Here is a 15,659-nt window from a genome sequence, read left to right as displayed (position 1 = left end):
TGATGGGCAGCCCTATTATGGTGTTCTGGCAAGATAACTCCAACACCCTCACCTTCACTGGCTTGTGTTTGACCTGTGGTCATGTAGCCTTGACCCTACAAAGAGAGGGAGTATACTCCTATTCCTTTAGTGCCCCCATTTTCAGCCCAACCGTCCCTTTCCTGTTTTTGTTGTTCTTGCTCAGATATAAGGTCATATTAGCAATTCCTTTGCCTTATCTGGCATCCATTAAGGGGCGAAAAAATGTCAATCTTCATTTCTTACAGGTCCACCCAGTCTTTACAGATTATTCTCTTGTAGTCTTATATGATGGAGGGAAATTTTATCTCCAAGTACACAGGGAACCTTGATAAGATGCTCTCCTTCTCCCTTTTTCCCCTTCTTAGACAGGCTGGACCAGGTCACGAAGTCCTTGAGAGACCCTGAGAACTCACTGATTCCATTGTAGGCACCTCTCTGGGACTGTCTCCCGAGTGTAGGTTACTCAGCACCCTTTGTCTTTACACTGGTGCCTTAGCAGCAATGCCAGGATAACAGAGAAAGTCCCACGCCTTATTATCCTATAATAAGATTTAGCCAGGAAAAGAGAGAAATTAATAATTATCCACAAAGACATTTTAATGCAGGCAACACTTGTGTAAACAATGGAGGGACTAAGTAGACAAACAGAGTGAGATGAAGGAAGTCAACGACTGGCAAAAGCAGGAACCCACTTCCTCTCCTTGGTGGGATGGACAGAGTGAAGGTGGTGTCACTGGAGCACAGGAACCGAGGTTTGTCAGACAGAAGCTGGAACCACAGCAAACCTTTCCTGCAGAAACTGAAGCCCTGGAGGAGATATAGGCCCTATGAGTGAAGTCACCTGAGGATAGAAGATAGGGAGAAATACCCTAACTTCTCTCTCCTTTCCATTTCCAATGTGTCTCATTAGCCAAGCCTAGAGGGAAACCAGCTGACATGGGAGCATGGAACAGGATCCTGCAGGGTGTCGGTCAGTCCCTCTGCTTTGGAGAGCAGATCTAGGAAAGAACAAGGAATGGGATCTGGGAGCAAACAGACATTCACACGTGAATTATTAAATATAATCTCAGAAAGATCATTGACCTTTGGTGATCCCATTACTTAAGGTTAAGACCCTCTGATATAGATGGTAGCTGAAGGCATGCACAAGATGAAATTGCCCAAGATAATCAATGAAATGAGTCTTTGGGAGCTGAGAAACAGTGATGAGTTCATTCCCTTTACTGTTGAACTGGTAAATAGGAATCAATTTTTGAGAAGGGATTCTATCCTCTATACTATAATGCCTTTAACTGTAGCCCTATGATAAAAGCTGTATCTCCTGTAAACCTAGCTCATTTAGCCTACATTACTTTTGGAAGCTATGTTCAGTAAAAGGACATAATCTAGAAGTTTACTACATACTCAAGCCAAGGTTGAGTATGTAGACCTGTCTTGGACAAACCAGAGCTAAGATGGAAAACTTCCTGGGATAGGAGCATCCTGACTTCTTGTTCAAATTGAACATTTTTTAAGCAATAGAAAAGTGTCTGGCTGTTGTATTTAAGGTTAGGTTCACTAAACTGAATCAAAGTTTAGAATAAAAATGACAGAATACACTCAACACTCCATTATCTATTCTCAGATAACCCCAAAATCTTTTATGCGGAATGTGTTTTCCACTTTGGGCAGCAGGTTTTTCTTCATAAGTATGCTTGGCTTTGAATAAGGTTTCAATTAGTATCCAGGAGAAGACAGTGGTGATGCCAAGATGATCCTTCCCACAAGCCTCTTTAGACTGAAAGGTCATTGAAAAACCAAACATTTTGAGCAGCGGCACCAAGAGACATGATCTTACCTTCTGAAAATCCTGGCTTAACTCCCTCTCATAATTCATGCAGCAGAAAAATTATCTGTAAGTGGGCCATAGGATCCCACCTTCCCATGTTCACCTATCAGAGCCATCCTCTCCATAAACACGGTAATTGAAAGTGTGGACTCTGGAAAAAGACTGAGTTCTGATCCTAATTCTCAACTTGGAAGCAGTGTGATCTTTGGGCAAGACACTTAACTTTTTTTTTTAACCTCATATTGAAAGTGTTTAATTTTTCTAGTAATTAAAAAAATAGCAACAGGACTTCCACTTCTACCTATGATGGAAGATATTATATGAGAACAAACCTCTCACTAGGAACAGTTATACATTTCAGGTATCATACTAAAAGAAATAAACAACAAAATAGCTCCTTGCAGGCATTGGAAAACAACCAAAGCAGGCAGAACTTGAGGGGCCAATATGGAAAAGAGAAAGGGACACATTGAGGTAAGCAAGGCCATCTCTACTACTTTTTTACTTTTCTAAAGATCAGTTTTATTGAGGTATAAGTGACATATAATAGAATGTATACATATTAAACGTATGTTTGATGAGTTTTGACAAATGTATACACCTGTGTAACTACCATCACATTAAAGCTACTGAACATTTTCGTCACCTAGGAAACTTCCCTTGTGCACCTTTGCTGTCAATTCCCAGCAACATGCACTGCCCCAGGCAGCCACTTGTTGGATTTCTATTGCCATAACTTAATTTGCCTGGTATAGAACTTCATATAAATGAAATCATCAGTATGTAATATACTGTATCTGCTTCTTTCACTCTCTGTGCTGTTTGTTGTCAGATTCATCCATGATTTGAAGTTTGTCATGTGTTCGTTCCTACTGATGATGTTTCATGTATTTTGAAGGTCTGTTATTAGATGCTACGCTTATAGGATCACTATATATTCTTCATAAACTAATCCTCTTATTACAACAAGATTTATTGTCTTGAAATCTATTTTCTGATTATCAATATAGCTACATAAGCTTTTATATGTTTGCTCTTAGCATGGTGTATATTTTTCTATCCTTTTATTTTTAAATTCAAGTTTGAAATGTGTCTCTTTGTAAAGAAAATAGAGTTGGATCTTGCTTCTTATCTGATCTGAAAATCTCTGTCTTTTATTTGGAACATTTCATCCATTTACATTTAATGTAATTATCAATATAGTTGCACTTGAGACTATCAAATTGTTATTTATTTCCAATTTAGTCTCTCTGTTCTTTGTTCCTTATTTCACAAATCCATTTTTAGTATTCCATTTTATTTTTCTATTTGTTTTTTGACCATCTCTATTATGTTTTAGTAGTTGCTCTAAAAATTACAATATGTATCTTTAACTTTTTACAGTCTACCTTGAATTAATATTATAATAATTTATGCACAGTGTAAGAACCTACAATATAATTCCATTTACATTCCACCTTGTTCTTTGTACTATTATCTCAAACATTTTAGTTCCAAGTATCACAAAACAAAAACACATTGTTTTTATTTTTTATTTAAATACTGAATAGAATTTTAGAGGATTTAATAAAATAAAGGAAAATATTCTTTATATACCCTAATAGGTACCATGTCTAGTGCAATTTACTCCTTCCTGAAGATCTGAATTTCCATATGATAATTTTTGTTCTGTTTTATATTTATTCTTAAGTATTTTGTAGTTTTTGATATTATAAAATGTGTCTTCTTAAATTTAATTTTCCAATTATTTGCCACTTCTACACAGAGATACTAGTGACTCTATGTTAATGTATTTAACAATAAGCTTGTTAAATTCATTTATTAATTCTAACTTTTTGTCTTCAGATTATTTTGGATTTTCTTTATTACAATCACATGTTTGTGAATAAAAACAGTTTTATTTATTCCTTCCAAATCCTTATGACTTTTAGTTAGTTTCTTGCCTTATTGCACTGGTAGAAGTTACTGATATAGTAAAGTAATGTATAATGGTAGGGCTAATGGGTTTTCCTGTATCTTTCTCAATTTCACTGGGAAAGTTTGAATAACTGATTGTCAGGTATGATACTGAGCGTGAGTTTCTTATAGATACCTTTACCAGATAAAGGATGTTCCTTTTCAGTTCTCGTTGGCTAAGACTATCTTTTTGTTATGAATTAAAAGTATGATTTTTCTATGTCCATGTGATTTTTAGGATCTCTAGTCTCATTAAACATAATTGCAGAAAGGGATAAATGTGTGCGTGTGTGTGTGTTCTTGTAGCAGTCAGCATAACTCTGTTACAAAAATCAATTACATTAGAGAAAATTATAGGCTACACTCTCTCATGAACACAGACAAAATATTAGCAAACTGAATCCAGCAATATATAACAGATAATACATCACAACCAGGTGAGATTAACTCCAGGGCTACAAGATTGGTTTAACACTGGAAATCAATTAATGAATATCACCATATTAAAAAAGAAAAGAAAAAATTCATGTAATCATCCAAAAGGTGCAGATAACACATGTGCTAATTTAATAAAGGAAGTATACAAAACATCTACACTAAAAACTACAATATGTTATTGACGTTAAATAAAGAGGATATACTATGCCCATGGATTAGAAGAGTCAATATCATAAAGAAGTCAGTTTGCACAAACTGACCTGCAGATTTAAAACACTATCAATCAAAATCCCACTATTTCATGTAGAAATTGAAAATGGATGATTCAAATGTATATAGAACTGCAAATGACTGAGAATAGTTAAAGTAATCTTAAAGAACAAGAAAGTTGGAAAACATATACTACCAGATGTCAAGACTTATAAACTGCAGTGTTAAAGGTAGTGGTATTGGCACAAGTGTAGAAAAATATACCAATGAAATAGATAAAAGAGTCCAGAAACAGACCAAACACATAAATGATCAGTTGATATATGATAAAGATGACACAATATTGCTGAACTGGTGAGCAAGAAATAGTGCTTATTTGGTTAGATGTCCATATAGGAAAACACTCAAACTTGACCATCCTTCCTTCACAAAAATTAAATCCAGATGAATTGTAGATAAACCAGTAATCCTTTTAATCAGATAGCACTGTTAGGCAAAGTTTTCTTAAATAGAGCACAAAAGAGTGCTAAAAAAAACCGTAATAAATTAGGTTGCATTAAAATAAGAACTTTGATTATCATAATAGATCATTAGGAAAATGAAAAGACAAACCTCCAGTTGGGGGAAGATATTTGTTCAGTACACATATTTGAAAATAACTTGCATCCAGAATTTGATGGATTTGTAAAAACCAATAAGAAAAGGAAAAAATCCAAAAGGAAAAACATGGATGAAAAGTTTGAACAGATACTTCTTGCAAGAAGGTATTGGAATGGCCAATAAGCACATGAAATAGTGTTCATCCTCATTAGATGTCAGGGAAATTCCAATTAAAACCACTGTGAAATATCACTACACATCTGCTGGAGTGGCTACAGCACAAGAATGTCTGTAATGAAAAAGGTAGAAACTGCATAGTGTCGGTGGTGATGTGGAACAACTGGAATTCTCATACATCTGGTGGGAATGTAAATCACAGCCATTTGGAAAACTCTTGGGCAATACCTATGAAAGTTGAACAATTGCGTTCTATATGACGCAGCAATTCTACTTTCAGGAAGAGCCCCCAAAGAAATTCATACTATGTATACATCTAAAGACATGGATGAAAATGCTCACAGCAGGATTATTTATAAGAGCCCAAACTGGAAACTCCATGCTATCAATACTAGAACGGATAAATAAAATATGATCTATTTAGACCATGGAATAAATGAATTACTGCTATATGCAACATGGATTTCATAAATATAGTGAGTGATCTAACCCAGAAAAAAAAGAACATACTATATGATGCCATTAATAAAAACTTCAAAAACTGACAAAATTCATCTATACTAATAGAAGTTAGAATATTGGTTTCCTTTGGTCATGAGGTAATGACAGAAAGGTATGTCGGGGCTTATAGGATGCCAATAATAATATTCTATTGTTTTATGTATATGTACACTTTGTAAAAATTCATTGGGCTGCACATTTCTGATTTTTGCATTTCTGTGTATAAATTATATTTCCATTTTAAAATTACTCAAAAAAAATCACAGCACTAGGCATCAGTGAATGCCTCATCAATTTTCAAAATATAAAAAGGATAAATAATATTTGTGAGATTTTAGTGACAATAATACTCTCACATATTACTGGTAGTGGTATAGATGTCTATGATTTTTGAGGTGTAATTTGGCAAAAAAGCACAATCAGATTCTAGTAAGGGTCTACGCCATTCTAGTTTTCAGGTTATATGCTTTCATAATCAGTCACACTTGATCTTCACAATAAGTATGGAAAGCAGGGTTTATTATCAACATCATACAGGTGAGAGAACAGGTTCCGAAAGTTTAAATGCTTATTCAGTGCCATAGGACTAGGAAGCAAATGAGCTGGAATTCTCACCTGGTGCTACAATAACCAGAGAAACCTCCACAAAGATACTCAGCAAAATTTACCCAAGCAGACTGTGAGAGTAGGGAGCTGTCAATATAAGAAAAGAGTTGGATGAGAGAAGACCTACTTTATTTCTTTACTTATAATACAGAACATTGAGAACCTAAACATTCAATAAAAGGGTATGCTTCAATGATGTTTCTTTATGGTATATTATGCAGACATTATGTAGCCTTTTAAGAAGGTAATTATGACTTTTTATATTAACTGACTCTGAGAAGCCCATATAAGAGATATTGTTAAGTGAATAAATTTCCCAGCAACACAGAGAATGCTTAGAATATAATATGAAGTGAAAGGCAAATAAATTCTGCCGAAACTCTGAGTATACCTATGTAAAATTATGTGGGCATGTGTGAAAATGTGGTGAAGAAATTCCCAGACATGGAGAAAGGTGATATACAATGATAGTATATCACTGGGAAATTTTCTTAATGTTTTTCTCTTCTTCTTTTGTTGCTGCTAAAATGCTGCTTGCACTGTATATTAAAATGTAAAAAAAAGAAACCAACTGCTAAGCAAGAATGAGTAGCCCAGGTTATTGGGGATAAGACAGTTCTTTTCAAGACATGTAATTTAATGGGAGTGTATTGAGGGTAACAGAATCACGGCTTAAAGAATAAAATAATCTTTGGGGAACCGGAAAGAATGTGTGTAAGTGGTTCTCCAAAGGTCACTTAGTGGATTACTGGCCGTCAGGAGTAGAACACAGCCATTTTGACCACAATAAATGTATTTAAAAATTGGACAGTTCAAATAATAACAATATTTAAAAATAAAAAACAAAGCAACAGCTATCCACAAAAGCAAAACTTGGCCAGGGAAAGATCATTAAATTGATAATTCATCTTTAAGTAATATAAGTAAAATATAGCATATTTATCTTATGACATTTTGTATTGCATTTATATTCAGACTCTTCCAACACTTTTAGCATTCTTAGTAATTTTCCACGAGGTATACATACGTTGTTTAAGGAGACACAGACAAAATAATGTTATGACTTACTGAAATATATCGTTTTGTCTATCTGATGCCTCAGTTTCAGAGAATGCTCACTATACACTCTTTTTCCTCATATTGGTCTTTATTAGACTTATTCCTTAAACCCAAACACTTGGCATGATCATATCAGTGTCACCAACATAACCACTTCCATTTGCTTTGGTTCATGAGAATGAAAAAAACGAACCCACCTTCTCCCTGTCTGCAATTATGTTTAATGAGAATAGGAGAAGCTAAAACATAATCTGAGTACATTAAAAACATCATTTTAATTTATAGTAGCAGTTACTCTTTGCAGGATTCAAAGAGAGTTGGGGCAAATCCTCATTAGAAAAGCAATGGATGGGTTTCCCTGGTGGCGCAGTGGTTGAGAGTCCGCCTGCCGATGCAGGGGACACGGGTTCGTGCCCCAGTCTGGGAAGATCCCACATGCCGCGGAGCGGCTGGGCCCGTGAGCCATGGCCGCTGAGCCTGCGCGTCCGGAGCCTGTGCTCCGCAGCGGGAGAGGCCGCAACAGTGAGAGGCCCGCGTACCGCAAAAAAAAAAAAAAAAAAAAAAAAAAGTCAAAAGCAATGGATATCCTGGAAAGAAAATTTGGGGGCATTTTGAAAAGGGTGATTAAAAGTTAGATTTCCATACTCTGTGCCAGTGGGCACTGAGGGAGGAGGGGCTAGGGGTGTACAGTGGCTAGACAGACCTTTAAATTGGTATTAAACACTTTTCCATATGAAGGAAGTATCCTCCTGCCAAAAGCCAGGAGCTGAGAGATCCATTTCCATGCAAATGCTGCCGTGAGAGTGCTGGGTAAACTTGGAAAGATTAAGAGGTCACTGGGGTGAGAACCCAGGACGCAGAGCACGTCTGGCTTCACTTCCTTGCAGACTCGGGAAACTTGGCACAAAGTAGCAAGATGAAGGGTCTATATAAACACACAAACCCACTGACTATTTTTTTCCGTAGAGTTAACTCAACCAGAAATATATTACAAAAATAGAACAAAGCTGGCTTCCATCAGTTTTCACCGCATGAGCCCATAAAGGATTTCTTGTCCCTAGTCCAAAGCAAAGTGGAGGAATGACAGCTCAGGGCCCAGACTTCTCAGCAGTGGTTTCCTCTGCTGACCACTGCCTGACCTCTTTCCCGAGCTGAGCTGGAACAAAGACCCCTTTGAGTGAAATGCAGCCCATATGCAACAGGAGGGTCTCCCAGACCGACTTCCTCCACTAAAATCCTCAAAGCAATTCATTTGCAAAAATCTTTCTAATAAGTACCACGTGGATTCCTGGATACCCCTGGGATCTTTGTAAGAATTTCTTGATGATGCTCAGACCTTGACCTGTCTCTATTATCCCTAGTTATGAAACAGCGGCATCAGCCTTGCAAAGCAACCTTGGGCTGTCTGAAATAAAGAATGTTATAAATATTTGGAAGTCTTTTAAAAATCGGTCCCCAACATTTATAATCTGGTAAATGCATTATGTTTAGTAGGGAAAGGATAGGTTTTAGAATCTGACAGACTTGGACAATCCCATTGATTATTGGAGAACAACCTAAAAAACTTACGTAAACTGTTCTTTATTAGAAAAATGGGAATCATACCTACTTCATATGGTTGTTAAGAGAATTAAATAAGAGAAGTCTAGTCTCCGACACACATGGAGATTCAATAAATCTGAGCGTTCTTCTCCTCTCCCACACAGAATCTGACTTGTATTTAACGTGCGTGTCCAGTATATCCAGTAAGATTAGAAAGTGGTGCGGATATTATCTTGAGATTATAAATAACGCTCTGAACCATTATTCATGGGCCAAAAATTCCTTGCAGAATAGCGTTGTAAAATGTCTTTGGTCTAAGGTTACACTATCAACCCAAACCTGTCTTTGTATTAGGTTCTTTAAACATTTAGGAAGTAGTTGAGAGTACTTATTGGGAGGTTAACGCGAAAAAGCCAAAGGGAAATCATCATGTGTTAAAATCAGGGAAATGCTGAGAAAAGAGAGAAGCCGAGAGTATCATAAAATCAATGACTTCCGCACCAAGCATGACTTTTCACATTGAACTCTCTCCAGAATCTGTTGTCTTCTCACAAAAGACAGAATGGTTTTATAGCCACATAAAATCCCGGCCTCTGCCAGGGCACAGCTCAGAGGAAGATAAAGTGTGAATTAAAGAACATACAGACCAGAGCGGAGACACGGCCTAGGGAGGGAGGTCACGTCTGTGTTAAACAGGTCTGTTTTGAAGTGTGCACAGTGCAAGCCCTAGTGTTTGCAGAGATCTGTCAAGTTCCTGGCTGAAAAAAAGAGATGCTTAAAGATTAAGCAAAGTTTGTTTAAGACTCTTCACCTGATGAGGATAAATCTTGGGTTGCTGACAACAGGGAAACTGAGTTGTTTGTTTATTTGTTTTGTAACACCAGGGGGTGACCGTGGAATGACAATTGGCAAATGGACTGTGGGGAAACAAAGGACATTCCATAGATAATGCAGACTTAATCCCTAAAGGACATGACAGTCTGGGCCAGAGCAAAAACATTTCTCCCCACCACATCTGGATCAGGAATTTACCCATTGCCTAGGGAGAAAGCGTTGGGAGTTAACACCAGAACCGTATGTTATGTTATTTGTCATCTGTTGTCAGTGTATGCTGTAATTGACTCTTCAAATAAACTGTGTATACAGTTCAATCCATAATGAGGGTGCTGTCATTTTCACCTAAGCTTTCTGTTATTCCAATGGAAGGAATTCCTTCAGGAACCGTTGAAGGTTTTTATCTGAAGTTAGTAGGCATAAGAAATAGTTTAAGTTAGAGTCCTCTAACTAAGGAGCTAGACACAGACCCTCAGACATATCAAGTTTGCACTGTGGGAGCATCAATTACACTGTCCATAAAGCCTTAAAATGTCCCCAAGATATAGGACCCTCCTGAGTGGAATTATTTCAGGGAAAAAAATTACTGTGTTTTTTTTTTCCCTAAACGTTACTCCAGACATCTTTCTATTGCCTACATTTAGATGGTTAAAATCATCAACGCAACGAAATTGAAAGGTATAGACCCAGAGATTGGTGGACCTGTGAGAATGCTAATTGTTGCATCTTTAATGGCAGGGAGTTAGTCAATATCATCTAGAATAGAAATATGTGATTAAAAAAAAAAAAAAGACTGGAACCATTGTTCTAAGGATGAGGGGGGATTAAGGAAATAACTCTGCACTACGATTCCTAGCTACAGACAAGAATCTTTTTATTTGATCACCACTTTGGGGAGTTCATGGCTTTAGATTAATCCCCCCATCTTTTCTTAGATTAATCACTATTGGTGAATTTTGTTGTTCTTGTAAAAAATTCATATTCATTTCATTATGTGTTGTAAGATTATTTTTCTTATTTAGGTTTACTCCATCATATCAGCTTGGAACTCACCAGTTTTTAGTCTGTTGGTTTTCAGTAATTTTGTGTATTTGGCTGTCGTTTGAGTCACATGTGCGGAGTTGTCTGTGCAGTGAAACTCTTCTACCCTCTGCATCCATGACATCGCTACTGCTCTGTGTATTAGTCAAAGGCAATGGGCTATGTCCACCACAACTCGGTTTCAAGGAGGAGGCCAAGCTGGTAGGGATTGTTCCTAAGAGACGATGGAACATCAGCCCAATAAATCCCAGGTAACAAAAGGCAACTGGCTCCCCCAGGCTGGGTGGTCGCCCATGTGTCTTGTACCGTACATCCATCAGCTCCTAGACCCCAGGCAGAGAGAGGGAGCAGGGAAGGGAAGAGGGAAGGTGAGCGAGAGAGAGAAGGAGAGTAAGAACCCACCGATATTACCATTTCCTGTTGAACTCTGATGCCTCAGTCTGGAAGCATTTTGTCCTTCCCTGCAACCAGCAGATTCCTAGATAGGCTGGAATAACCGAAGTATATCAAAATGGAGCACTGTTTCATGATGTGATGGTCACCCTGAAGCCATACTCTGGGCTTTGCAGAAAAATAATATGGTTTCCAGTAAGAATACTCAGGTAAAGCCTACACAGCACGAGGATCACTGAGCATGCATAGCTTGTGAACCTGGACATTGCTTTCTGGTTAAATACATTTATTTATTTAGATTTTTTTAATCCTCAATCCTTGCCACAAATGTCCTGGAGTTTGTTCCAGGTGTATGAGTACAGATGTTAGTCCCTCTAAATATTGTATTCATATTACACTGGTTGACTATAAAGATAAAGGAATTCCGGGGAACAGCTGAGAGAAGAGGGAAATGCAACGGCACAGAACCCATAACGCTGAAAACTAAAGCTCTACCGATGCCTACGGGAGAATAAAGACTAAAGGGAGAATACTAACAAATACTGGTATTTGAGATTCTGTTGAAATCCTCCCACACCTCTTTATTTCTATGGGCCAAAATAAAGGCATATTTTCTCCATCTCAGCCCTGCCATTTGAATCTATTTTTTCACTTTGTTTTTAAAAATTAATATAATTGTGCATTTTTTGTTAGAATTAGTTTGAGGACTAAACTTCATCTTTTTAGAGGCACTTGAATCCATACAGATCTTTATTAGCTCACTGTGGCATCATCCCAAATTCCCAAAAGCCAGCAAAGAATGTAGGAAAGTACAGTGAAACCAATAACGATAATTGCTAAAGAAATATGCCACATACTACAATGTTAATGATAAGTTTTTTTATGGCCTGTATAATGTTTCCAATATTTCCTTTGTACCATAAGAATCAACCAATAAAGAAATGAATATGTCAACTTGCAGTCACATCATGGTGTTGATGGAAACAAAGAAAAATATGGTCCTTAAAAAAATTAAAACAAAGACAAAAAAAATGTAGTTTTCATTACTTCCAAATAATGAGACAAAATAAATGATTAGAAATACAAAAATCTATCAAGAAAGGAAGAAAAGAAAACAGTAAAGAAAACAAACCTATTAGAGAATATTACAAGTAGAAAATACTTTTATATCTCTCAGATTTGTCTTTCAAAACAAAAACCCATGAAATTATCCCCAAAGTATTTATTGAGCATCTACTATATCCTGGGCATTGTGCTAGACCTTGGAGATGCAGTGGTGAATTCAATAGATGAGTTCAAATAAAGGGAAGTCAAAGAGATCAGGCAAATCCAAACAAAGATGGGAGAACAGTAACAGACAAAGCAGTAACTGAGGCAAAAAGAAGTGAACAGCACAAAAAGATGCTTCTGTTAGTGTTAAAAAGTACAATATGTAGTAAATACAGACAAAAAACAGAAGTTTTTTTAAAAAAAAACCCAAATGGCATAGACATAAAATATAGTAAACAAGATTTATGGAAGTAAAAGATCATATTTGTTTGGAGAAACCTTAACACACCTATCAGTCTTTCTATCCATCAAATGCACAAAACTTAGGGAAATGTTTCACTTAGGACTCTCTTTTACAAGTGATAGAAAATGCAACCAAACCGGATTTAAGATAAAGAGGAGTCTATGGGTTAACATGAGAAGATGTCTTCTAGCCTTTGATTTTGCTCATTATTTGAAAGTAATGAATACTACAATTTTTAGTCTTCATTTTAATTTTTTTAAGGATTATATTTTACTTCTTTGTTTCTACTGAGCCTCCCTGCTACCTGGGGTAATAGGCCAAGCTTTCCAGCACCACACAATTCCAGATGTTGTGGGAAAAGAGAGGCTTCCCTGATAACTCAGACACACCATGGAACTGAGACCTGTTGGTTCTGATTTGTCCATCCGGAAACAAATCTTTATGGCCAGGGGAATGGAGAACACTGATTGGCTTAAGTAGAGGTCACCTGTTCCAGGCTTGGAGCTGAATAAGGTACCAGCTTCCCTAGACCACAAGTGATGGGACAGAACCCTATTCTGGGTTCTGGAACCCTATTCAATAGCCATTCTTCCTGATCTGAATGAATGAATGATATTCCTATAATCTGCTGTATACTTAGCTCCAGCATGATGAAGGCGATTCATCAGTATTTCATACCCACTCTTACTCACTCTAGCATGAAGAAGTAAATAATCTAAGACTTGGAATGCCACCATTGAAGGATTGCTGAGTAAACCTTTGCTTTCACATAACAATATTCTTTATGTAACATGCTCTTGAAACATGAAGTTGTTCTCTGCTTCTCCCTTCGCTTTTCAAATGTATAATCTTAAAGAAAAAAAACCTACTACATTAGCACAATGAGATTTATTTTAATTATACAGTTGAGACCGAGGGAGTCTAGCTCCAGCTTTGTGTCTACTTCTCCATCTGGTTTAATATCTCATTTCATATCAAGTTTCTTCGACCTTTCCTATCATTGGGGGCAGATTTTCTACTCTGTAACACCTTCTCTTTTTGCTTAGTAATTAAAGCTATATCAGTTTTTCTGAATTAAGAGGGTCTTCCCTGTATCTAAGGACCTATTTAAATCTCCTGGATGAACAACTTCTGCTATTTCATTCAAGAAGTTTCTCTGCAACTTGTTACCTATGCATTCAGTCCCCAATTCTGGAGCTTATCTTTTAACAACCACACTGGTTTACCAGAACTCTTAAGCTAGCATGAGTTACAGAATCATTCATTGCAAATGCATTCTTTAGGGAAACTATTTCAAGTCCTTATAATGATTTTCTTTCCAGAAATTTTCCTGTTTTGAATTCCCCTTTAGAAGTGAAATCACATGCCCCATCAATCTCTTTATACTTTTGTTGCAAAAAGAATTGGCTTCATTGATATTTGGGACAATTTTTCTTTTGCCTGACAGATATGATTTCCCAGTCTAATTTTGTCCATCTCAAATATTCCATATCTCCGTGGAGTATTTCATGTTGGCCACGTTTGTATGAGTCAACTGTTTCCAATCCTACCTAGTTGACACACAATATTTCCTCGCCCCATTCCTTGAAAACTGTTCATAAAAATGTTCGGAGACAAGGAGCAGGGTCATCTAAAGAGCCATGGTGTCTGGCTTCAATTTCCTGACCCCCTCTCTTCACACTGAAAATCTTCTGTAATACATTTTAGCTTAAAAAGTATGAGCAGAGACAAGTCAGAAACCACAAAGTAGCTCTGCCATGAAAAACAGACTAATTCTATTCCTTACCTGGAGCTCTGAACAGCCCAGAATGTTAACCTAGGTTTACATTCTTATCCCTACCCAGCCCTGCTCCCCTTTGAACTCAGTTCCCCAGATGTCTGCACATGTGACCACCTTGGCTCTAATTTCAGATTTTCTGTGCACGATCTCTTCAATGTCTGTTCTCAGTTTTCCTCCTACTTAAGTAATTCTCATCAATCCCGGAGGCTTGCAAATGCTTCAAGCATGCTGTATTCCGTTGGATTCCTTCCTCTCTCCTCCCAAACCAATGGGCAGGGCTCATCTCTCAGTTGCCTTTCTCCTGTCCCATTCTGCAGTCACGGCTATGTCCTTGGTCTTCTGTTCTCAGAATAGTCTCTACAGCAGCAGTACCTGAACCTGGCTGGCCGTTGGAAGCTTATGGGTAGCTTTTTAAGATAATGAGAGAGGGAGATTGATTTTCAACAGAGAACTACCAGATTTGAGTTTCCATTGTGAGTCCCAAGCATCATTAAAAAGCTTATCGGGTAATTTTCATGATTAGACCGTAGCTACCTCATGGGCATGTTCAGAGAACAGATGATTTGATGACGACTCTTGAGGGAGTGACCCGAAGATTCTGGATCCGTTACAGATTGTTCTTGATGGCTGTGGTGAGCTGAGGGTCTAGAGTCCCATGGAACAAGAGTGAGTGTCCAAGAGCTACAGCCGTGGGCAGTAGTGAGTGGCCAGCAGGACCTGCAGCAGGAACCAGGAAAGCCAGCAGCACGGTGAGTGGTTCCAGCGGCGTCAAAGGCAAGCGTCATGAGCAGTAACTGGGAGATTATTCTTAGCAAAATCTTAGCTGCTTTGCCTCCCAGAAACTGCCCTCCAGCCCCAGCCTTTCCGTGGATTCTATAAGCTACCCAATAACCTTCAAATACACCCTTTTTCTGCTTTTGTTTTTATTTTCTGCCATATTTTAAAGATAATCTATTTTAAATTCTACAGGTTTAAATTTTAAAGGGTAAGATTTTTACTTTAAGACATCGTCTCTATTTATCAAAGTCACATGTGAAATAGTATTTTTAATTTGCAGTAAGAAGTTTGACACATTTTACTTTTCTATCTGTCCATTGTTCACTTTTCCATATTTTTGATATTATTAGAATTTGAGATTATTGTTTTTATTTTATATATCT

Source organism: Delphinus delphis, chromosome 2 (assembly GCF_949987515.2).
Source record: "Delphinus delphis chromosome 2, mDelDel1.2, whole genome shotgun sequence".
NCBI lineage: Eukaryota > Metazoa > Chordata > Mammalia > Artiodactyla > Delphinidae > Delphinus > Delphinus delphis.
The sequence above is the reverse complement of the archived record's forward strand: the minus strand, read 5'-3'. Positions refer to the sequence as shown.